A 24,431-nucleotide genomic window follows, 5' to 3' on the forward strand; every position below is an offset into this window, starting at 1 on the left:
TGAGACTCCCCCCAACCCCCCACATCCAGGCATGTGAGTAAGCAGCTTTCAGAGCATTCCTGCCTTCAAGCTGCCCAGCTGCTGCCACACAGAGCTGAGATGAGCTGTCCTGTTGAGTCCCGCCCACAGTGCAGATTCACCAGCAAAATCAACCTGTGTGTGTTGTTTTAAGCCACTAAGTTTGAGGATGGTGTGTTAGGTAGGAACCATAGATCAATGGATTCTTTCCCATTGCCTAGCAACACTCTGAGGAAATGGGACATAAATAAATAAAATTTTGATTATAGACAGAAAGAGTATGGCAGAAAATGCAGGATCATAATGCGTTAAGACAGAGAAAGGGATTAAAAAATGTGGAAGGTAAATTACTTCTGCAGATATCATTTCCAGTAAATATGTCTGAAACATCCCAGAACCTTGGATGTTTTAATTTGGTAGTGATCTTAAGGCTCATAAAAGTCGACCCTTTTTTTTTTTTTTTTTTAAGTGAGGTTCAAATAGTTAACTGACTCTGACAGGATTCCAGAACCAGAAGAGGGCCCAGGCCTACAAACTTCCACTTACTGCTGTATTTCTTTTTCTCAAGATATGTAATAAATCTCACTAATTTAGCAAAAAGTGAGGACAAAATCAAGTAAACCAATGAAAATGCAACAGCAGTAGCAGCAACAAAAATACCTCATAGCCTCCCTGGCTATTTCCTTTTTGAAATTTTTTTATTAAAGTATAGTTGACGTACAATATTGTACCAATTTCTGCTGTACAGCAGAGTGACTCAGTCATACACATATACACATTCTTTTAAAAAAATATTATTTTCCATCATGGTCTGTCCTAGGAGACTGGATATAGTTCCCTGTGCTATACAGTAAGACCTCATTGCTTATCCATTCTAAATATAATAGCTTGCATCTACTAAACCCAAACTCACACTCCATACTACTCCCTATCCACTTCTGCTTGGCAACCACAAGTCTGTTCTCTATGTCTGTAAATCTGTTTCTGTTTTGTAGATAGGTTCATTTGTGCCGTATGTTAGATTCCAGATATAAGTGATATATGGTATTTGTCTTTAGAGAAATACTTATTTCACTTAATATGATAATCTCTAGGTCCATCCATGTTGCTGCAAATGGCATCATTTCATTCTTTTTTAGGGCTGAGTAGTATTCCATTGTATATATTATACACCACATCTTCTTAGTCCATTCATCTGTCAATAGACATTTTACCTGGCTATTTCTGAAAGTAATTGTCCTTGCTAAGCCTCTGTCTGCCTCCTGTGTCTCTGGGGAACAGGTGTCCTAAACCCAGGTCCTTGTATATGTAAAGGGATTGGGAGGCAGCTAGAGAATTTTTGGCTCCAGCTCTTCAGGCCAGAAAGAGAATGGGTCTCAGCATCCTACTGTTAAGTCACCACAAACGTCAGCACATTTGTGAAGCACTCGCTGCTAAGTACTTAGTGCATGCACATCAAGTTCATTGAGGTGAAATTTACATGTGCTGCAAATAAACCATATTAAAAGGATAGTTATCTCCATGAGTTTGACAAGTGCATGACCTGTGTGGCCAAGGCCATAATCAAGAAATAGGACATTTTTGGAGTTTTTGTTTTGGCTCACAGGTTAAGAACCCTACATAGTGTCAGTGAGGATGCAGTTTCAATCCCTGGGTTAAGGATCTCAGTGGGTTAAGGATCTGACGTTGCCACAAGCTTGGATCCAGCATTGCTGTGGCTGTGGTGTAGGCCGGCAGATGCAGCTCCAATTTGACCCCTAGCCTGGGAACTTCCATATGCTGCAGGTGTAGCCCTAGAAAGAAAAATGAAAAAGAACTAGAATATTTCTATCCTCTCACCTCCAAACACTTCCTTTATGCTCTTTTGCAAATAATCCCTTCCCCCTGTGCCCAGGCACCCCATGATACTCTTTATGTCACTATTTTTTTTGTCTGTTTTAGAATTTCATATAAATAGAATCGCACAGTATGTGGTCTTCTGTGTCTGGCTTCTTTCACTCAGCATGTCTTTCATATTCTTCCATATGACTGTGTGTATAATAATTTGTGGCTTTTCAATTGTTAAGTAGCACTCTGTTGTACAGATATACTACAGTTTGCTTATCCATTCTATGATTGATGGATTTGGGGGTCTTTTTCAGTTTGGGGCAATTATGAATGAAGCTGCGATGAACATTCTTGTGAAAGTCTTTTTGTGGCCATACACTTTTATTTCTTTTAGGCAAATACTTAATAGTGGGTTATATGGTAAATATACATTTACTTTATAAGGAACTGTTTCCAAAGTAGTCGTATCATTTTACATCCCTGGCAGATATTTGTGAGAATTCCAATTGCTCCACAGATCTGTACTCTAGTGGGTGTGCAATAGTGTCTCATCGTAGTAGTAATTTATATTTCCCTGGCAATTAATGGTGAGAAAATTTTCACACTCTTTTTGCTATTTCTATAAATTTTTGGGCGGAGTCTCTTTTCAAAACATGTGAAATTTATTTCAGTATGCATGGGGCTTTAATTAAGGAAATATTTTCTAATACTGAAGAAATCATATGCCAAAGTGTGCAACTGAAATTTGGCATACAATAATAATTTATATTCATGAATGTTTTGAGACAAAAGAGGTAGTTAACATATGATCCATACCCTGAGTTCTAGACCTTACAGCCCCAATATGTAGTTTATGTGAATATTGAGGTATAAGGAAAAACCTCAGAAAGAGACAGAAGAAATGTTAGGATGCTTTCATCATCATCTTAAAGGGTTTTTTCATCATTAGAATAAAGATGCCATGAAAAAGCAAAATAAACCTAAGAAAGTTTTTTTGTCAGAAAATTATCAAAACAGTTGCAGTGTAGTATACAGGGCAAGTGAGGAAAAAAAAACCCCACTGTGATACATGTTGAAGCAATTGATTTCAAGATTTTATTCAGAGACAGGACTCAGTTAAAGCAAAGTGGGGAGCTGAACAAATCTTCTTCCCCCCCAGAAACAAGTAGAACTGGAAAAACAATGAAAAACAACTGTTTCAGGGGTCTGCAAATCAACCGAGACAAACAAGAAATTGAGAAGTGTTTATTCATGAAAATCTGCTAGATCTTTGGATGACAAAAGGGGAAGTCTACAGAGCCTGAAGCCCTCTTGCCTGAAATTGTTTTGCCCTCAAACCCCAGCCCCCTGCAAAACTTGGATAATGAAGCAATCTTACCAGGGCAGGACTGCCCATGAAAACCAGCAGGTTTACTGCTAGAGGGGGCTGACTTGATTCGAAAGACCAAAACCCATCCCTGGAAGCCCTATCAGTAAAAGTAGCATATGTGATAGAAGTGAGTGGGGAAGTCCCATAGCTTTGCTAACCTGAGTTTACAGTCCCAGTTATGGCAACTGACAGACCAGTTAATGTGTGTGTATATGTATAACGGAATCACTTTGTTGACAGCAGAAATTACACAACATTATAAATCAACTAAACCTCAATAATTTTTTTTTTAAGCTTAATAAGGCGATGCTGGAAATGGGAGCATTATAGAAGGGCTAGATCAGCTCTCTCTATCTCCCTGGATGAATGGGAAACAATGCCCATCTTTATGGGGAACCCAAAAAAGGTCCAGAGGAAAATAAAGCCTAGGCAGACTGGAAAACTGCCTGAACTTTGAATACGTCCTTTAACACACACACATCTCTTTTTAGCAGAGGTGGGAGGCCTTATAGGCTCAAGGTTCTTGAGCACAACCTTTATGAATCATTGACTTACTGGTAAGCTATGCAGACATAGGACAAGTCCTAGGAAGCTAGGCAGAAAAACAAAACAATAATTTAAAAACAACTCAGCAGAGACATCAGTGGCTGCAGATCTCAGGGAGACAGATTCTGCAGATTAAGTCCAAATAAATTCCTAAGAACAACAAAAACAACCTCATGGAAAAAATATAATCCAAAAATATTACGGTATATGGTTTACAATGTGAGTTTTCAAGAAAACATCAGGAGATATTCAAAATAACATTAAAATGTGATCCGTTCTTAAGGAAGAAAATTCTGTAGAAACTGACTTTGAGTGGACCCAGATGTTATATTTGGTGCACAAAGACTCTAAAGCATCTCTCAGAATATAGTTAAAAAATTGGTAAAAGTATGATGACAATGATCCTCAAATAGAAATTCTCAGTAGCGAAACAGAAATAAAAAGGAACCAGTGGAAATTCTAGAATTTAAAAGCACAATAGCTGAAACAGAAAATGAGTTAAATGAGTAAATTTGAGATGGCTGAAGAATCAGTGAACTTAAGTATAGATTGATGGAAACTAATCTGAAGAACAGAAAGGAAGATAGATTGAAAAAAATAGAGCTTCAGAGGCTTATGATACAACATTAAACACACTACCTTGTATTGAGAGACCCAGAAGAAGAATTAAATGGCAAAAAAAAAAAAAAACTTGAGGAAATAATGGCTGAAATGTCATAAATTTGCCATAAAAATTAATTTACACATCCACAAAGCTCAGTAAGCCCCTAGTAAAATATAAAAATCTCCATTCCACACATCAAAATTCAATTACTGAAAACTAAATACAAACGGAAAATCTTAAAAGCAGCAAGAGGAAGACTCATCTCATACTGGGGAACGACAGTGCAGTTAATGGCCCAATTCATCTCTGGAACCACGGAGGCCAGAAGGCACTGGAAGGAAACAGTCAAAGTGATGCAGAAAGTCCTCAGTCCGTGAATTCTATTATCTCAAAAGTTAAGATGAAATAAAGACATTCCCAGAGAAACAAAGATTGAGAGAATTTACCATTAACAGAGCAGCCTTGAAAGAAATTCTATAGAAAATGAAAGGAAACAAAACAATAAGGTAAGTCCACAGGAAGAAATGAAGGACACTGAAAGTGGTAACTGCATAGGTAAGTAAAAAAGAAGGTATAGTTATAGCCTCTTAATTAAAAAATCCATCTGATCATATAAGGCAATAATTATAACATGGTCTTATTGGGTTTATAGCATTAATATGGAGTTAATATATATGATAGTAAGAGCACACAGGAAAGGGGAGGAAATGAAGCTATGTAGAAGCAAAGGTGCTATATCTTACTGAAATTAAGTCAATATCAACATGAATTACATTGATAAATTTAGATGTATAATTTATTTATTTATTTATTTATTTTTGCTTTGTAGGGCCCCACCTGCAGCATATGGAGGTTCCCAGGCTAAGGGTCAGATCAGAGCTATAGCTGCTGGCCTACACCACAGCAATGTGGGATCCGAGCTGAGTCTGTGACCTACACCACAGCTCATGGCAAGGCTGGATCCTTAACCCACTGAGCGAGGCCAGGGACCGAACCCGCAACCCCATGGTTCCTAGTCAGATTCGTTTCCACTGCACCACCACAGGAACTCCTTCTAGATGTATATTTTAAATCTTGGAGCAAACACTAAGAAAATAACTAAAAGCGAAACAAAACAATACCCTCCCCAAACCAACAGAGGAATTAAAATCATATACCAAAAATATTTGTTCAACCCCAAAGCTAGCCATAAAAGAACAGAGGAACAAAAAAGACATGAGTCATATTAAAAACAAATAGCAAAAGAACAGATGCAAATCCAATCATGTCAATCAACAATCACATTAAATAGCCCATGAAATAGACTAAACGGTTAAATGAAAATGGTGCCATAACCAGATTAGATAAAAAAAGAAAGATTCCACTATGTTCTGACCACAGGTGACACCCTTCAAATTCAAAAATACAGCTAGATTGAAAGTTAAAGAATGGAAAAGACATATACAGGAAACCAAAGAGAGCTAGAGTGGCTACATTAATACATATCAAACAAAATAGACTCTTAGAAAATACATATTAGTAGAGATGAAAAGGGACATGTGATCATAATAAAAAGGTCAATACATCAGGAAGATGTAGTGATTTTAAATGTATATGCACCTAATAAGACCCTAAAATATAAGAAGCGAAACCCAAGAGAACTGAAAGGAAATGTAGACGCTTCAATATTACTGGTTCAAAATTTCAAGGCCCTGGATATTGGTAGGACAAGAAGACAGAAAATAATAAAGATCTAGAAGACTGGGAACACAGTGAACCAATATGATCTAACTGACATTTATAGAACGCTTTACCCAACAGAAGCAAAATACATTATTTTAAGGGCACGTAGAATGTTCTCCAGGAGAGAAGATATGATAGGCCTCAAAACACATTTCCATGATTGTAAAAGGATTGGAGTTACTCAAGGCATGTTTTTCCCTGGCAATAAAATTAGAAAGCAACAACTGAGATTTGAGAAATCCCCAAATATCTGAAAATTAAACAACACATTTCTAAATAACCCAGATCAAAGAAGAAACCATAAGGGGAATTAGAAACTATTTTGAACCAAATAAAGACAACATATAAAAAGTTATGGGATACAGCTAAGGAAGTGCTTAAAGGGAAAGTTACAGCTTTAAACATGTTATGAAATGTATTCGCTGCCTAGAAAAGTCATTGTTATAAATTAGAAAAATATCTTATGGTATGAACAGATCCTAGACTTTGTTGGTTCAGTGCTGGTACCTCTTCATCAAAGGTTTTTAAGACTTTAAATGCATCTAATTGCATTTTGTATATATGCCTGTATATAAGTGCGTATAATGTATTTATGTAAAATGCTTTATCAAGGAAAAGTCTTTGCAGATAATCTCTATGCTGTCTCTGAGGTTCTCTCTATTTATGAGGCACTGGGCTTAGTATTTTATACACATGACCTCACTGAATATTTATAACAATCCTTTGGCATATTATTAAGGAGAGTAGGCTGAGAAAGTTTATCACTTGCTCTATTAGCGTGTCAAATACACACCAGAGCTGGATTCAAACCCAGGTGCCTTGGAAAGCAAAGGCAGAGCTCTTAACGTCTGCTCTACCCACCTCCCTCTCCAAATCTCAATGATTTTATCTTTTCCCTCAGGCCCCTGCATCGCATGTGTTCTTCAGCCATGAAGCTGGGATGAGAAATCTTTGTTTCTCATCCTTACAGATCTCTGACATAGGTTTGCAAATCTCTGAGAGTTCTTGCCTCACCAATTCCATTCCTCAACACTCACAGCTTTGCTTTACTTTGGTTACTGTAAGATGGAATGTCCCCCTACCTTCCAAAGCGTGTCCTAAGCCTCCGATCTTTTGCTCTACTCCTGTTCAGATCTTTGTGTGTCCTTTTCAGATCTCTAAATCGGTACACTTGACTTTGCACTCCTAGCAGCCAGGCACTGTCTGAAATAGAGGTTCACATTTTCGTTTGGAAAGCAGTGGATGTATTCTGACCTGATTAGGAAGACTGGGTGTGAACAGTCATAACAAGTAGTATCGGTCTGGCACAAATGTTTGTGGGGCCCCGAAACATCCTAATAATGTTAGTTGGGACAATACAATGAAATGAGCCTCCTTCAGATGTATGGGATGCCTGGAAATCACAAACTTATGTGTGTGATAACTTCTAAAGACTAGTATTTTTTTTTTTTCTTTTTAGGGCTGTACCCTCAGCATATGGAGGTTCACAGGCTAGGGGTCCACTCGGTACTGTAGCTGTCGACCTGCACCACAGCCACAGCAACACAGGATCCAAGCCTATACCACAGCTCACAGCAATCCTGGACCCTTAACCACTGAGCAAGGCTGGTGATCGAACCTGTGTCCTTATGGATGCTAGTCAGATCGTTAATTACTGAGCCACGATGGGAACTCCAAGACTCATATTTTTTTTAAAAAAAGATAGAAATCAGGAGTTCCCATGTGGCACAGCAGATTAAGGATCTGATATGGCTGTAGCTGTGGCATGGGTTCGATCCCTGGCCCAGGAACTTGTATATGCTGTGTTCAAGTGCAGCCAAGATACGTATGTGTAAAATATAAAAGATAAAAACCATCATTTGGTAAGAATGACTATGTATCAAGTGACTGAAACCATGAACCATGAATCTGAGGATGACAATAAGTGAATCTCACTAGAAATCTTATTATGCATTATTAGAAATCTTATTATACTATATGTTATTATGTTAGAATCTTATTAGAAAATAAAATAAAAATAAAATTAGAATCTTATTAGAAAATAAGTAAATCTTATTAGATTGTGCATCTAAGGGAAAATAAAGACTGCAGCAAAACTAGACTATTTTTCCCCTATTCTTTGCTGGCTAGAAAATGGAATTTGGAAGAATTTTGGATACGTTCTCTCCAGTTTGTGCATCTCACAGATGAAATAGAGACCCAAAGAAGAGGTGAGGCTGTCAAAGGCAGGAGTAGAGTATTCGATTCGCCCTTCAATCTCCTGCACCCAGCAACAGAGCTGGCTCCTAAGGTGTCTTAGGAAGCATGTGGGGGTGACTTGCCCAAGGACATCCAGTTCAGACCCAGAAAGAAAACCCAGATTGTTCAGGCTGCTCCTCATTTCCGTACTTTGAGCTTTGACCTTAACAGGAATATGTAACTGTCATAGACAAAATTCTTTCTAGACAAGGCCTTTGGTCACTGTTAACCGGGAAACAATATGACACCTATACCGGGTTTTTAGTTTGGGGTCTTCCTCTGGTTCTTCAATTCCCGAGGATGAGGTGCTGGTGAGGCTGTCCCCAAGGGCAGGTTCCTTGCTGAGACTCAGGGGGCCCTTTTCTCCTCTGTCTCCAGGGCCGGATGATCTCAAACAAAGGCCTCTGAATAGCTCTTCTGTCCAATCCCCGGGGCCCCTGGTTTTCCTTTTTAATTTCTTTTTAAAATACCCCCTTCTCTTAGGGTGCCTGTTCCTGAAACAGATGCCTACAGGAGGGCAGTAGGACTAGGGTATCACATCCCCGGTTGCTCTCTCAATTCTCATGATTGTTCCACTTTGTTCTTTCTTCCCACTCGGCTTGCGGTCCTGGCTGCACCCGGGGCTTGACTGGTTGGCATTTATGTGGCTTATCTGCAGCTGACTCCATTCCTGTCCCCACTTCCTCACCTTTGGGCCTCACTCTCTGCATTCCCTGATCATCTTTCTTTGACACAATTGACCCCCAAAGGTCTCTCAGGCGGTTCTAGGGCTGAGCCAAAATGCAAGGGGAGATAGATGTGTGATTGTCAGAGATCCGAGATGGGGGGGGTGGGAGTCCTCTCAGATGCTTGCTTATCAAGCCCAGTTTATGAGTCTGGGCAGTGGGTCAGCTCCCTCTGACCTGAAGTTCGGGGCTGGCTGCAAGAGTAACATCCTGCCCAGCCCCACTTAAATGTGGTTCTGTTCAGGTCACTGGAGGGGGCAGGGGGAGAGGAAAGGTTATTACTTTCTGACAGAGCATCAGGTATGTGGACTTTAGGAAACACCGTTGAATTCTGAAGAATATTAATCAAAAAGGTGGGAAAAACCAGAGTAGCTGATGTGACTGAGGCCAGGTCTTTGTGGGGGAGGGTAGAGGGATGGGCACCGGCGTCATTGCAGGAGAGTCAGGGCTGGCACTGGTGAAGGTCAATGGATATCGGAGGCAGGGCAGGTAAGATCTGAGTCCTGGGCCCAGAACCTGGCCCTTGAATGGCCACGGTGGGCGAGGGCGCCTCTGGTACCTGGCACCTGGTGAGTGCAACAGAGACAGAGAACGTGGCTAAAGGAATTGAGTGAACATTCCTCCCCCTCACCCCCCACCTGAGTCCATCCTGTCCAGGTATTGGGAGAAAGGCAGATATCCCTGGTCTGAGGGACTGGGCTGGTGATCTTGCCCTTTGCTGGCAAACTCAACACCCCCTGCCCTATTTAGCCACAGAAAGACTGAGCCTGAGGCGCTGGAGCAAATCAGAAGGCTGGAGGTGAGTGATCAGTGTATTACTGTCCACAGTGGATACCACTTCATCATTTAAAGGCCTTTGCCTCATTCTCTCATCAATCAGTCGTGTCTTTTTATAATCCCATCTTTTAGGAAACTCAGGCTTGAGAATAGCTCTATCATCAGAATCAGTGGGGGCAGAATATGTCATTCAAGCATGTATTGAGCGCCATCTGTGTGTATACCATGCAAAGAGTAAGCGTCCTTGGGATGGGGCTGTGACAGTGGGAGACTGGGACTTCCTTTCTACCACTGGATGGGATTTGTATCCATCATGGGCACTCAGTGACTAGTCCACTCTGCAGACCTCTGCCACATTGGGGTGTCAGCTGAGGGCCCGAATGCTTTCTGCCGGTGTGCTGTGATTGGTCAGTCTTCTGAGGAACCTGAAAATGATGGTGACAAGCCATGAAAATGATGTAACAGCATTTGTGTCTAAGTGAAAGCAGGGTGATAGGATGGAGAGGAGAGGGAAGGGCAAAGTCGGAAGAAGAAAAGGCTTCCAGAGAGCAGGGATAACGGAGGTGTCGTGGAGATCAAAGGAAGAGCTGGTTCAAGAAGGGACAGTCAGCAGCGAGCAGCCAACCTCAGTTCCCCAGCAGGGGCCTGTCCACCATGGAGAGCGTGAAGGGGAGCCGTGTTCCCAGGGGACAGACAGTCATTGTTGTGCTTTCCATTTATAGCCTAAATGTACAGAAAACACCCACCAAACGCCAACTGCCTGTACATCGGCAATATTGGCAGGCTCTGCAGGATCTCAGGAAGTACCACTGAGGGCTTCGGAAGGGACACAAAGACAAGTATAGTTTTTTCCTTGTAAAAAATGTCACCAGGAGTTCTCACTGTGGCACCGTGGGTTCAGAATCCTATTGCAGTGGCTCCAGTTGCTGTGGAGACACAGGTTTGATCCCTGGCCTGGCACAGCGGGTTAAGAATCCAGCATGGCTGCAGCTGTGGCTTAGGTCACAGCTGCAGCTCGGATTCAGTCTCTGGCCTGAGAACTTCCCTATGCTGCAGGTGCAGCCATTAAACTAAAAAAGTCAGGAGTTCCTGTCATGGCTCAGTGGTAACAAGGGCACTGGTTTGATCCCTGGCCTTGCTCAGTGGGTTAAGGATCTGTCATTGTCGTGAGCTATGGTGTAGGTCAAAGACGCAGCTGAGATCCCACATTGCTGCAGCTGTGGCATAGGCCGGCAGCTTCAGCTCCAATTGGACCCCTAGCCTGGGAACTTCCATATGCCGTGGGTGCAGCCCTAAAAAGACAAAAAAAAAAAAAAAACCCACAAAAATATTCCAAGCACATAACACTTTGCACAGAGCCATGTGACCATCCATCCAGAGTGACTTGACATACATAGCTGGGCTGCATGCAGTGTAACAGTACAGGTACTTGGGTTCCAGTTGGCCTCTCCGGGTGCATCTCCAAACCCTTTCTTGGGATTTGTGAGCAACGTAACCTGTAGAGTCACTGAGGTGAGATGGGTAGAAGTCAGTGGGGAAGAAGGAATCCCATCTGCCTATACCCACCACCCTGCACACCTTCTGACCACCCCTCAGGCCTCCCGCACCCTCAAAGATTGCTGATCCTCCTGGATCCTGAGCTGACAAACAATTGGGATAAGAACAGAGTGGATGCAAAGATGCCACCTGTGTTGGCAGCCATACCTCTGCCCGCTCCAATGCCCACAGCAAGAGAGGGTGGCTTGCTCCTCCAAAAGCTTTTGTGGGAGTTCCCGTCGTGGCGCAGTGGTTAACGAATCCGACTAGGAACCATGAGGTTGCGGGTTCGGTCCCTGCCCTTGCTCAGTGGGTTAACGATCCGGCGTTGCCGTGAGCTGTGGTGTAGGTCGCAGACGCGGCTCGGATCCCGCGTTGCTGTGGCTCTGGTGTAGGCCGGTGGCTACAGCTCCGATCGGACCCCTAGCCTGGGAACCTCCATATGCCACAGGAGCGGCCCAAGAAATAGCAAAAAGACAAAAAAAAAAAAAAAAAGCTTTTGTGGCCTGAACCATTAAGGGACAAACAGAGCATAGGTGACATGCAGGGAGAGGCAGGGGTGGATGAAGCCCCCCACCTTCCCATCTTGAGTCTCCTCATCTGTGTCTAGGGTTAGCCCATCCCACCCATCTCATCAACAGGGTGGTGTAGGTGGGAAAGCTGGGTACAGAGCGCTGCAACGTGTGTCCCCCACCTTGCAGTTCCCTGGAAAGGCTGTGCAGCTGGCTCACCCCCCAAGCCCCCACCCCCACCCCATCCACCCCCCACTTATCCCAGCACCTTGGCCATGAACACTCGTCCCTGCCCTGGGACCACCTGGCTTGGCGGAAGCGAATTTCTCTGAGGAGCCTCCACAGCTGGCTATGTTCGTATCTCTCCAGATCCTTCTTCTCCAGGGCAACCACACACACGATGCCATTTTGCAATTTATTTTCATTCGGCAGAGACAAGCCTTCCCTCCGCTTCCTGGCCTGGCGTCTCTGGCCTGGCTGTGTTAGTCTTGGATGGCCCTGGGCAGCCTTGGCCTCAAAGCTGGCATGGCCTTGTTATGCCAGCTGGAGAAGGACAACACACCTGTGGGGGCACTAGGCTGGGTCTGGGAGGTGGCTGGGCAGGGGTGCTAATGACTGGAGGGTGACACGAGCTTGCCAGCATGACCTCATCCCGTTTTATCCCCAAACAGGCTCTCCTGCGGAGGGGCTTGGGGTGTTTGCGCAGCTGCCCCAGCCCCGGGGGGAACCCTCCGTCTTACCTGGGGTCACCCTTTCTGGCCTCCAGGTGGAGTTTGTCCTCAGGCTTCTCTCCGATAGCTGGCATATCCATGCTGCTGTCTTTTCTTCCCGCTTCATGTTTGGACAAGGTATTATTTTAAACAAGAAAATTGAAAAACAGATGGGTTGTGGTTTCCAGACTTCACGTCTCTGACAACAGGATAGAAACCAGGAGTCAACCCATCTGATGCTTTGGGACCTGATTCTGCATTTCTGACATTGGCAGAGGCCTCCCTGGAGGGAGCTTCCAGCTGAGGAGGCGGCTGGCGCTCCTGCCAGAAGTGTGCCTCCCTGCTCCCTCCCAGCACCGCTGTCCTTCCGCCAGGGGACTTGGGATGGGGGCTGACTAAGCCTCACGTGCTGTCTCCTGCAAGGAAGATGCTGACCCACCATCTGGAAGAGGCACGGGGAGTTGTTTTTCTGGGGGTGGTGACAGGCAGCACTGAGTCACCAGTGGTCTCTGCCCCAGTGTCCCCTGGAGCCCAGGCTCTTCTTCAGAATCAGAGATTCATGAATGTGGGCCTTAGGACCATGTATTTCTCTGTGCATAGTGGCCCTTTGAAGGCTTGTGGCTGTGTCCAACCCACCATCACCCCCTAAAGGGAGGGAAATGAATTGTTCCCAGGGGGGTGTTCAGCTAAATGTGACATAAAGTAACAAGGGGCTGTGGATGGACCCGTCTGCAGATGGACCCCAGAGACCAAGCTCTGCACCCTCACCACCCAAACAAGGGATCTGAGTAGAAAGGATGTCTCGTGAACACAAGAAAAATACATGGAGAAAACTTAGTGTTAGCTGCGGACAAGCTCACAATATGGAAAACTCTTGAAAGTACATGGTTGCAGGGCCAGCTCATCAGAGATCACTGTGTAGCCCCTCTCCTCACTGATGCATGGGGTCTGCAGGAGAGAATGTTCTGGGAGGTGGCCCCTAACACAGTGTACCCCAAAATGTGCTTCATGGAGCACTTGTCCTTAGAAGCCATTTTTATTAGGCAAGGATCCTCCGATCAAGTACGATCGAACGATGCCACATTCTCTGCTTGGAGATTCCCAGTATGCACGAATGACGCAAAATATAGGCTTAGGAAAACCTTGGACTCAATTTAACCCCGTGTTTCCCAGATTTGTTTGATGATCGAATGCCAACTGCTAACTTTGCAAAATATCTGTGGAGCACATTTGGGGGGGCGGGGGAAGCTGCTTTACTGGAAGATGTTACATGCTGCCTGCAATTGGCAGTGTCTTCTCTGCAAGCTGGGAAGTTAATCCTCCTCAGGGATTACGGCTTCGGTTCATCTCAATGGATAAGTGGTCCAAGTTGGCTCAGGGCTGAGTTTGAGCCTGCATACTAGAAATTAGCTTTTACATCCTTAAGGAGAGGGCAGGGGAATGATCTCCTTTAAAAATTAACTTTCTCACACTGATGTAAAAAACTTGTGGGCTATACAAATACAAATAATTTAATCATGCTCTGAGGCTAAAAGATTCAACCTGTTCTACAGTTTTCCATCAGAATCTGTTGTTCTGGAGTTCCTGTTGTGGCTCAGTGGGTTAAGAACCCGAATAGTATCCATGAGAATGTGGGTTCGATCCCTGGCCTCACTTAGTGGGTTAAGGATCCAGTGTTGCCACAAGCTGTGGCATAGGTCACAGATGTGGCTCAGATCCCACGTTGCCATGGTTGTGTGGGCAGCAGCAGCTCTGATTTAATCCCTAGCCCGGAAACTTCCATATGCTATAGATGAGGCCTCCAAAAAAAAAAAAAAAAAAAAAGAGTGACTCCTGAGGAAGCCTGGATGGAAATATTTGAGAGTCAGAGATATTGTCTTTCGTCCTGCCCCTCGTCACACAGGCTGGTGTCTTATGCTGGGCACGCAGTTCTAGATCCTGAATGGAGTCCAGAGAGTTTAGCTTTATATATGGTCTGGGAACAGAGCAAGTGTGTAGTCCTTAGTCTGGGTCATTCCTGACTTATGTTCACATCTTGCGCTTTCTATGTACAAGTATTTATGACCCGAGGTTTGGAAATGCTTAGTCAGAGCCCCAAACCTTCCACAGAGTTCCTCCAGGCATTTTAGCTCTGGACTCACAAAGGTTTCCTATTCACTCTTCACAGCTTTTCTTGTGAGCCTTGCTCCTGCTAGCACACCTCCCTGGGGTCTTGCTTCACCTGCTATTCTTCTGATAGTGCATCAAGAGAAAATCACTGTGGTTTTTCTCCTGGCTGCCTTGTGCTGTTATGTTCGCCAGGAGCCTCCCCCCTGGACCACTCAACCAGCTTTGAATCCCTGATGGAACATTCTGGCCCCTTACAGTTACCCTAAGTCTCACTCAGAAGTCCTGAAAACCTGTTTCACGGGGCGAAACCCAGGCTAACCCATCTTTCTCCTCACTCAACCCACTAACAATTTCTCGTCTGCTACAGATTTACCTTCAAAGGGGAATCAGGTGAAACGGAGACAGGCAAGACCACGACGAGTTCTAGGGTTGTTTCGGTTTCCCAGTCTTGATCAATTTACCCGGTAAGATAACACTCCCCCTGGAGCCATCTCTGCTGACCCTTCTGTGACACCTCTGGAGCATGATGGCAAATCAATGACTCCTAAGGTCAAAGGTGTTCTGGCTTCAAAGAAGAAACACCGGCCATGGATGCCTTTGCTGGCCGGTGTTCCCTCTCTCGTTACTTTTGATTGATTCTTATACAGAGAAGGAGTCAGAAAGGGCCCACCAGCAACCCCCCCATGACACCCCCAACACCTACTTGTAATTACAATGTAACCGCTCACTGTCTGTGTGGTGCAAGTGTGTTTGACTTAACTCTCAGCTCCTTCCTTCCAGCCCCTTCCCTGAGGGCAGGTCCTGCAGAATGGCACGGGGTTAAGTGGCTTGAAGGGACTTAACAAAAGCCTTTTGACTAAATCTGTGTTTACATGATGTTTAAAAGAGAAACATTAGCTCTACTCTTTTGTCTATATCATGTCACCCTGAAATCACCAGCTGATGCACATAGCGTTCAAATGTGCAGGGATGGATGTGGGTGCGAGACGCGTTCCTGCCTTCGTTTCTTGGAGGAACGAAACGTGTATCAAGCAGTGCTCTTCCATTATGCAGAAGCGTCTCTGCCATCGCTTCCAAGGAGCTGAGCTGGGATGGGCTTAGGTGGTACTTAAAAGGCATCACCCTAAAGGAAACCTCGGCAGAAACCACAATGTAATTTGCAAGGGGCAGAGAGAACAGTAGCTTCAGATGCGCCCTCAGCACTCACACTCATCCACAGCCCTGTGTCTCTGCTTGGCTTTCTCTCTGCACGGGCCACTCCTGTCCCCTGCACCTAGCCTCTCTTCCTTTGTTTGCCTTGCTTTCTTCAGAAGATCACCCCATGTGCTGACTCTCTAGGTGGCACCCGGGGAAACAGACACAGAAACCCACCCGGAAACAACATGGTAAATGGTGGAGCAGGGGTAACTAAACCACATCACAGTGTCGGGACTTCTGGGGGTGGGGGGGGATGTCTCAATTTCTGAAAGCCCAGGATGGAGGCATGGCTAGAAAATTCCTAAATTAGAAACAACCAGGGGAGTTTCCTTCATGGCTCAGTGGTTAACGTACCCGACTAGGATCCATGAGGATTTGGGTTCGATCCCTGGCCTCCCTCAGTAGGTTAATGATCCGGCGTTGCAGTGAGCTAAGGTGCAGGTTGGAGATGTGGCTTGGATCCCGCGTTGCTATGGCTGTGGTGTAGGCCTGTGGCTACAGCTCAGATTCAACCCCTAGCCTGAGAACCTCCATGTGCTGCAGGTGTGGCCCTAAAAAGAAAAAAAAAAAGAAACAGGAAATGTCACCCTATGGTTTACACCTCCTTGTTAAATCTTTTGTTCTCCTGCCTGATACCCTCAGCTTCAAGGTTGCCAGGGGCGAGGAAGGTGGGAGCCTGATTTTAAAATAATTGTGTAATTGACCACCTGGCTTTCATCACAATATCTGGCCCTGGACTCTGTGTAGGACCTTAGGCAACTTTTTAAGCCTGGGAGGTATTTACTCTGAAGGCAATTAAAAGAGGTGTTAGCTAGAGCCACCTGGAAATGAGTTCTGACTCACATTTATGGGTGGCCATCAAGAATCCATTTTGCAGCGCTGCTTCATTGGATCTGAGAGCTCATGGTAGGGCCTGATGGGGAAGAAGAGATCTGCTTACCTAAACATCTGGTTATTATACAGTAGTATAATAACAATGACCTTTAAAAATGTCGATGCTTAGGAGTTCCCGTTGTGGCTCAGTGGGTTAAGAACCAGACATAGTGTCTGTGAGGATTCTAGTTCAATCCCTGGACTTGCTCCATGGCAAGGTACAGCATAGGTTGCCAATGCAGCTATGATCCGGTGTTGCTGCGGCTGTGGTGTAGGCCTGCAGCTTTAGCTCCATTTTGACCCCTAGCCTGGGAACTTCCATATGCCTCAGGTGTGGCCCTAAAAAAAAAAAAAAAAAAAAAAAAAAAGAATACTTATTATGTGGCAGCCATAGAATTGGATGTCATTATATGAAAGATAACCTTACTTCCTCATGGAGCTATGAGGAAGCTGAGGCTTGGAGAGCTGGAGCAGCCTGTTCAAGGTCATGCCGCTGCAAAGGTGCAGAACTGCCACTTGACCCCTCACCGAGTCTGACCCAAAGCCCAGTCACTTGTGCCCTGAACTGTAAGAGAAGGCAGGATGGGGAAGGGGGTGGGGAGTGGGCGGCATCTGAACTGCCTGACTCTGAATTAGGGCAGAAAATACCAGAGCATCAGGCAGTCTGTTACTGGGTTGAGGCCCCAGCACCAGGATCTAATGGGAAACCTGGGTGAATGACAGGAGTTGATAATGGCAGTGACTCTGACGGGGTCTACATGGTGCTCTGAGAGCAGCACCTTCCTCCCAGGTTCACGTGACTGAAGGAGAAAAGGTTTACCAAGTGCCTGCCAAATACTAAGTGCCCATAAAATAATAGTTTATTATGTGGTTTGTTTTTTTTTCCACTCATGAAAGTGGGTGTTGGACATTTTCAAGCTGTTTCACAATGACAATTTCAACCATTTTTCTTCCCTTTCATTCTTTCCCAGATCATTTGTGTTCAAGAAGGAAATGTCTTTCACGTTATTTAGGGCTTGGTTTACTGAATTCTTTTTTCCCAAGGGAGTCACTTTTTTTTTTTTCTTGCTTTTTAGGGCCGCGCCCGCAGCATATGGAGGTTCCCGGGTTAGGGGTCAAATTGGAGCTATAGCCACTGGCCTACATCACAGCCACAGCAACACCAGATCCTTAACCCACTAAGAGAGTCCAGGAATCGAATCCACAACCTCATGGTTCCTAGTTGGATTTGTTTCTGCTGCCCCACAACGGGACCTCTGGGAGTCACGTTCTTTACACAGGAATGTCGTAACTTCTACTAGGGCAGTTCCCTTCTGAGTATTCGTGGGGGTAAATGATGAGTAATCATGGGGTAATAATAACTATGATTATAATAATGGTTCCCACGTATTTAGTATTCAGTGCTAATGTGCTAAGCCCTTATGCAGGAGTTTTCAATTAACTCTAAAATAATCCTATGAGATAAGTGTTCTTCTATGCATTTTACAGATTGGCAGTGTCTCCCCCTTTCTCCAAGCTGTCAATGTCTGGTTTTGCTGGTAGGCACCCAAATCTGTGGGTATTGTGACACCCATCCCATCGCTTCGGTAAAGGACAGTCCATCATTTGGCAGCCAGCACAGTGTCTGCCAACCCAGGGGCATCCCAGCTTCTCCAGGTCATGTGTGTGGTAGAGCCTTGTATCTGGGCGTCCTCCGACTCCCCTCCCATCTTCTACACAAACAGTTCCTGGCACATCCCTCCCTCCAGTCCCCGTCCACTGGGACTGCTTGTCCACAAGCTCATGCTCACAAGCATGTCCTCAAACAGGAGGCCCTAAAAGCCATAGGACAACGTGGCCCATGTCCCCAGAGGGCCAGTGGTACTCCAAGTTGGGAACTGTAGCCAGCTAAGTCATTTTAACCAGTCATATGATATTTAAAGCACTTATATAGCAAAACCTTCCAGAGAGTAGAAAGCAACATTCATATGCATTTTAAAAGGATGCAGTCTCGGAGTTCCCTTCATGACTCAGTGGTTAACGAACCTGACTAGGATCCATGAGGTTGCGGGTTTGATCCCTGGCCTTGCTTGCTCAGCGGGTTAAGGATCCGGCGTTGCCATGAGCTGTGGTGTAGGTCACAGACGTGGCTTGGATCTTGTGTGTCTGTGGCTGTGGCGTAGGCTGGCAGCTGTAGCTCCAATTTGACCCCTAACCTGGGAACTTCCATATGCTTGGGTGTGGCCCAAAAAAGCAAAAAATAAAATAAGAAATAAAAGGATGCAGTTTTGGAGGAGAATGCACCCAGACCCCAGTGGTAAACATGCTCACCTGCCTCCAGCAGGTCCTTGGCAGGGGAAAGGCTGAGGAGTTCCTGACTGCTACGTATGAACACCTGTTCGCAGCACCATACAGGACTTAGGGTAAACGATGAAGAGTGTGTCTGAGCTCCGCCTGATGGTGGCTGCCAGAGTAATAGATGGCATCTGTTATCTTGGAAGCCCAAACCAAGGATGGTCTACAGGTTTCTGAGTTAATTTCCTTGGGCCACCACACCAAACCCCCCTGAGCTGGGTAGTTTAAACAACAGAAATTTATTTCTTGCAGTTCTGGAGGCTGGAAGTCTAAGATCCAGACGTCGGCAAGTTTGGTTTCTCCTGAGGCCTCCCTCCTTGGCAAATAGAGGATCACCTTCCCACCGTGTCCTCATTGGTCATCCCTCCATGTGCAGACCTGTGTCTCTCTGGGTCCAAATGTCCTCTTCTTATAAGGACACCCATCAGATTGGATTGAGACCCACCCTAACAACCCCATTTTAACTTACTCCCTTTTTAAAGGCCCCATTTCCAAGTATCCTGGGGGTTAAGACTTCCACATATGAATCTGGAGGCACAGCTCAGCTTGCAATGGCATCAAAGACAGCTTCACATATAAGGTGACACCTCGACTGAGCTCTGAAGGAGTAACAGAGGCTCGACAGTCACGCAAGCAGGTGAGGGCGCAGTTGGGCAGGGAAGGGCCATCCCAGACAGCTCAGAAAGCCACATGCTCCTGGAGCCTGGGATGTGGGAGCAGTGGGGATGACAGGAGGTGAGCATGGAGCACTGGTGGGGACCACAGCAGGCAGGGAGCTGAGTGACACTTGGGGAGCTGAGTCTCTGTGGCGGGGGTGGGGGGGAGGCAGGAATAGCCCGAAGAAGGCTTGGTGGGGTCAGACCTGCATTTAGAAAGATTGTCCTGGAGACACAGCAGCACAGGATGTGCTGTGACAGCAGGAGAGGGGCAATGTCAAAACTAGTCAGAGCCAGAGCTGGGATGTGGTTCCCCAGGTTCAAGTGCCTTTTTCAGGTCTAACCTAGTTCCCTTCCATGGGAGTTGATGCCAGCTTCCTTCCTTCCTAATGGAAATGTTACCAGTTAATATCTGGCAAAGTAAGCGTATGTGAGGCAACGGTATGAACTCACTTATTCTTCTGAATCATTACTCCCCCACTTGACAGAAAGGAACATTGAGACCTATTGAGATCACCTGGCCTCTCTAAGCTCAGAGGACCAACGTGGGGGGAGCCAGGATGCAGGCACAGGGAGTTTGCTCCGAAACCCTGGCTCTTGATCTCTCCTGACATTGTCTCTGCTGAGCAACCATGGAATGGCTGAGTCCTCAGGGGCTTTCAGTCCAGCCAGCTTCCAGGAAATGCAGCTTATCCCTCAGAACTCCTGAGATTTGTAATCAGCGTCATTCAATGGACTCAACATCCGTACATGCTTTCCCACGCTGCTCAGAGGTGGGCTCTGACTTAAGGAGCTCACAGTCTAGACTGTGGAGCACATATGAAGAGCCCGGTTACCTCTGCGGGGGGAGGAGAAGCCACTGAGAAACTTTCCATAGCAGAAAGCTATCTTCCGAGGAAGATGTGCTCTTGGGGGTGAGAAAGGAAAAGGCCTTTCTTTCTTTTTTTTTTTTTTTTGTCTTTTGTCTTTTGTCCTTTTTAGGTCTGCACCTGTGGCATAGGGAGGTTCCCAGGCTAGGGGTCTAATCGGAGCTATAGCTGCTGGCCTATGCCAGAGCCACAGCAATGCCAGATCTGAGCCGAATCTGTGACCTATACCACAGCTCACAACAATGCCAGATCCTTAACCCACTGAGCGAGGCCAGGGATCAAACCCGAAACCTCATAGATCCTAGTCAGATTTGTTTCCCCTGCGCCACAATGGGAACTCTGGGAGAGGCCTTTCTTGGTCAGAAGGGGTTTCCATCACATGGTCCAAGACAGCATTGCCGGGAGATGATGGCAGGAAGGAGGGTAGCCCTTTTTCATGGAACCTGTCACTGGGATGATATGGCTACGTGTACGGATGAGACCTCTGGATACAGCTCAGGAACACGCCACAGGTGCTGGGGAGGGAAAGGTGGGTCCATTCCTTCTTTCCACACATTGACTGATGACCCACTGTGTGCTCGGTGGCCTGCCATTTTTCAGTAATTCACTTCCATAGCCTCACCCTGTGTGGGGGATACGTCCTGTCATTAAGCATCAGAAAACCCTTCATCTGCCTCTACACCTCAGCACCCACTTGGAGGTGGAGGCTTTTTGACACAATTGAGTCTCAGTTTCCTCCCCATTCAGCCAGTGAGCCTTCTTCATGTTATTTTGGGCATAAATATCACGAGGAGAAGGTCTGCTGTCTGCACTGACGCATCATCCACTCCTCGGGTTGGAATGAATGTCTGGAGAAGTGCACAAAAGCAGATGAACGTCCCCCCCCACCTCTGAAACAAAATCACCTTGACGTGTGTATACACGGTAAGAGCTCATGGTTACATGGTTACAACTGCCGGCTGTTACTGCCACCACCAGAAAGCACCGGCAGGGGGCCGGGGTGGGGGGGCTTTGTTTCCAAGAATCTTGCACTCACCAGTGCCCAGAGAAAGTCTTCTTCTTTGGTGTGTTTACAATGAGAGGGAGACAAAACGGGGGCTGAGAGACGCCAAGAGGAAATTGACACAGCTAAATATCAAACAGTGGACAAACACACGTAGTTGAGAACAAATATTGGCTCGGTACCAGAACCAACAGCGGGGTGGCCCCTGTCGCATTTCACAGAAGGGAGCCTTGTTCCCACAGACAGGGAGCCACCACTGTGTCCCAGCCTCCCTGGATACGGCAGGGACTGGACGTCCCCGGTTCGAGTTTGAGTTCGGTACAAGCTGCCAAGCACCATCTTGGAAAGGGGAGTAGGTGGGGGAGGCTTCCGGCTAGAAGTGCTGTGGGGAAGCCTTGAAGAGGGGCAGAGAAGCAGTGGGAGTTGGAGACTGCTGCCCTCTCCTCTGTCTGGAAGGATGGCTCTTTCCGAAGCAAGGGCGGGAATTGTCACTTGCCAAGTCCCTTCCATCTCCAGATCCTCTGAATGGGCTTTCTAGTGTTTTGCAATGGAGACAGAGCTAATTGCCTTCACTTTCCCCAGTGCTGTGCCATGGCGGGAAGAGATGACCAGGAATAACTGATTCACACATCCCCAGAGACAGGGAGCTGCAGAGAAAAACATAACTCAGCCAAACGTTCTGATGTCCACCAAGCAAAACATGAGACCTTTGGAAATATCTAAATGATCAATGGACGTTCCCCAGTTTTAATTCTCATGCAACAAGTGCCTTTTGTGAGGAGCACACTGCTTATAATTAGCACGAGGGAGACTTGGCAACAGATGTGTGTGCGTGCATGCGTGCCCACCTGCACGTGCGTGTGTACACAAGCATGCATGTGAGTGTATGTGTGTATGGGGTGTCTGAGTGAGCGTATGTGTGTGTGAGAGAGAGCGTGTGTGGGCATGAGTTTTCTGCGTAAGTGCATGTGAATATGCCAGTTTGTGAAAGGGAGGGGCTGTGTATGTGAGAGAGATTGAGTGAGTGGGTGCACATGCAGAAACACATGTACATGCATCTGAGGGCTCTTGGAAGCCAGGAACCTAGCTTCCAGCTGGTGATATGGGCAGAATTTCCTGAAATTGCCTCTGACTCACGAGCACTCGATGACCAGCTAAAATAATACAAAACAATTCAAATATGCAGAGTCTTGGGTTTGCTTTCATTTGGTTAGTTTACATAAGGGAAGTTGTTATTGAAAAAAGCCTTTATCCGAAGGTTTTCTGAACACAGTACTGTCCTGACTCCGTGTAGCCTTTTTCTTGCCTCTGCTGCCCGGCTGTATCAGGCTGTGTATGTCAACCATGGTCGTAATCAATTTTGCCCAGAGCTCAGGGTTACAGAGCTATCTGCCTGACCTCATCATGGTTTTCATGCCATGACAAGAGTGGCTAATGGAAACCACACCAGCTAGAAATCAGGAGTCCATGTGACCTGGGAAAAGTCAGCGAAGCTCCCGGAGCCCAGCCTGTTCCCTGGCCAACCTGGGTTCCACACCCACCTGCCTTAACTGCCTCGGGACATGTGAGGACAGATGAGAAGGATGCTGGAAAAAAAGCACCAGCCTTATTACTTGGGGATCTGATTCTAAGATGTAAAGTCAAGAGACTGCAGTCGGCCGCTGTGGTTTCTGAGGACCAGTCCAAATTTCCTTAGGAGCCACAGCTCCTTGCAGTCTAGACCACCTGCAAAGGGAGAGAAAAGGAATATTCTCCCTTTTATTGGTTGTCCCAATTTATCAATTTAGAATAAGCCTTTATGCCCCACTCTCTCTAAATAAAACTTGATTTGAAAAGTGTCTGAACCTCTGTTTGCACATCTGCTCCTGTGTTAGCTTTTGTCCCTCCTGTAGGGAAGGGCCTGTCCCCTACGTATCTGAGGCCACCGTCTATCTCCCTTGCCCGGTAAAGCCGCTGGGCCTCGCACTGGGGCGTGAACCTAGCAGCACAGAGTCCAGACTCCGGCCGCCCGCTGGCGGGAGTCACACCCTGGCTCCACCCCTGCAGCCTCCGGAGTTGGCTCCTTAGAAGGGAGAGTGCGGCCTGGATCCCAGGCCGATCTGGGCAGATAGGAATCCACGGTGGACGCCAACTCAGCTTTCCTCTCTTCAAAGGGTATATGCTGTGGGCACAGATAATCTCTTTGGAAGTTTGGATCAAAGAAATAAGCGTCAAAGATAAAAGTCGTTCTCTCATGCCTGTGATGAGGGCCCACAGAATGCCCTTGTCACTGCATTAATTTTGTTTCTGTGTCTCAGCCATGTCCCTCCTGGCCTTGGGAGCCCTTCCTTCCATTGAGTGAATGTTTACAGGGCGCCTCCCTGTGTCACTTGGGGGGTTAAGAAGAGGCCGTAAGCAGCAAACAAGACACACAGGCCCTACCCTCCTGGGGCTACTGACAAGCAGGAAAGGAAGGCAGGAGCCCCTGACAAGGGGGAAATATATTGTGGGCAGACAGCTGGGAGCACAGAGCTTGGGGATTTAACCTTCTCAGGGGATCAGAGTAGCCATCCTTGGGGACATGACTTTAGGTGAGATTTGGGGGGCCTGGGATGTAAGCCCCATGGGGACTGTCCCCAGAGGGTACCTGACATAGGAAGTGCTTCTTAAATACTTGTTGAAGGGATAACAGAGGAGGTAACAGAAGGGGGTGGTGCTGTGAAGGAGGTTCCAGGCAAAGGGAATTCCATATCTGACGGCCATGGGCGTGCTCAACCCAGCAAAAAAGGGTCCTCGTGGATGCACTGGAGAGAGCAAAAAATGGGTC

At 46.1% G+C, this 24,431-nt stretch overlaps 1 protein-coding gene and 1 long non-coding RNA gene across 13 annotated transcripts in view; one reads left to right on the plus strand and one right to left on the minus strand.

Annotated features, from left to right (window-relative positions):
* The window catches only part of LOC110255461 (uncharacterized), a 334,726-nt gene that overhangs the window by 225,098 nt on the left and 85,197 nt on the right, over window positions 1-24,431 (plus strand). The gene's annotated exons all lie outside the window — the stretch shown is intronic.
* On the minus strand, window positions 7,526-15,041 carry LOC146399928 (uncharacterized). The gene is made up of 4 exons (XR_014816781.1): window positions 14,726-15,041; window positions 12,615-12,783; window positions 10,051-10,251; window positions 7,526-9,615 (listed from the first exon to the last, which is right to left on the minus strand). It is a non-coding gene; the product is annotated as an uncharacterized LOC146399928 (long non-coding RNA).

This window comes from Sus scrofa, chromosome 9 (assembly GCF_054392235.1).
Source record: "Sus scrofa isolate SSC_HxYL_T2T_F1_AM1 chromosome 9, Sscrofa_HxYL_maternal_Yorkshire_Landrace_v2.0, whole genome shotgun sequence".
Lineage (NCBI taxonomy): Eukaryota > Metazoa > Chordata > Mammalia > Artiodactyla > Suidae > Sus > Sus scrofa.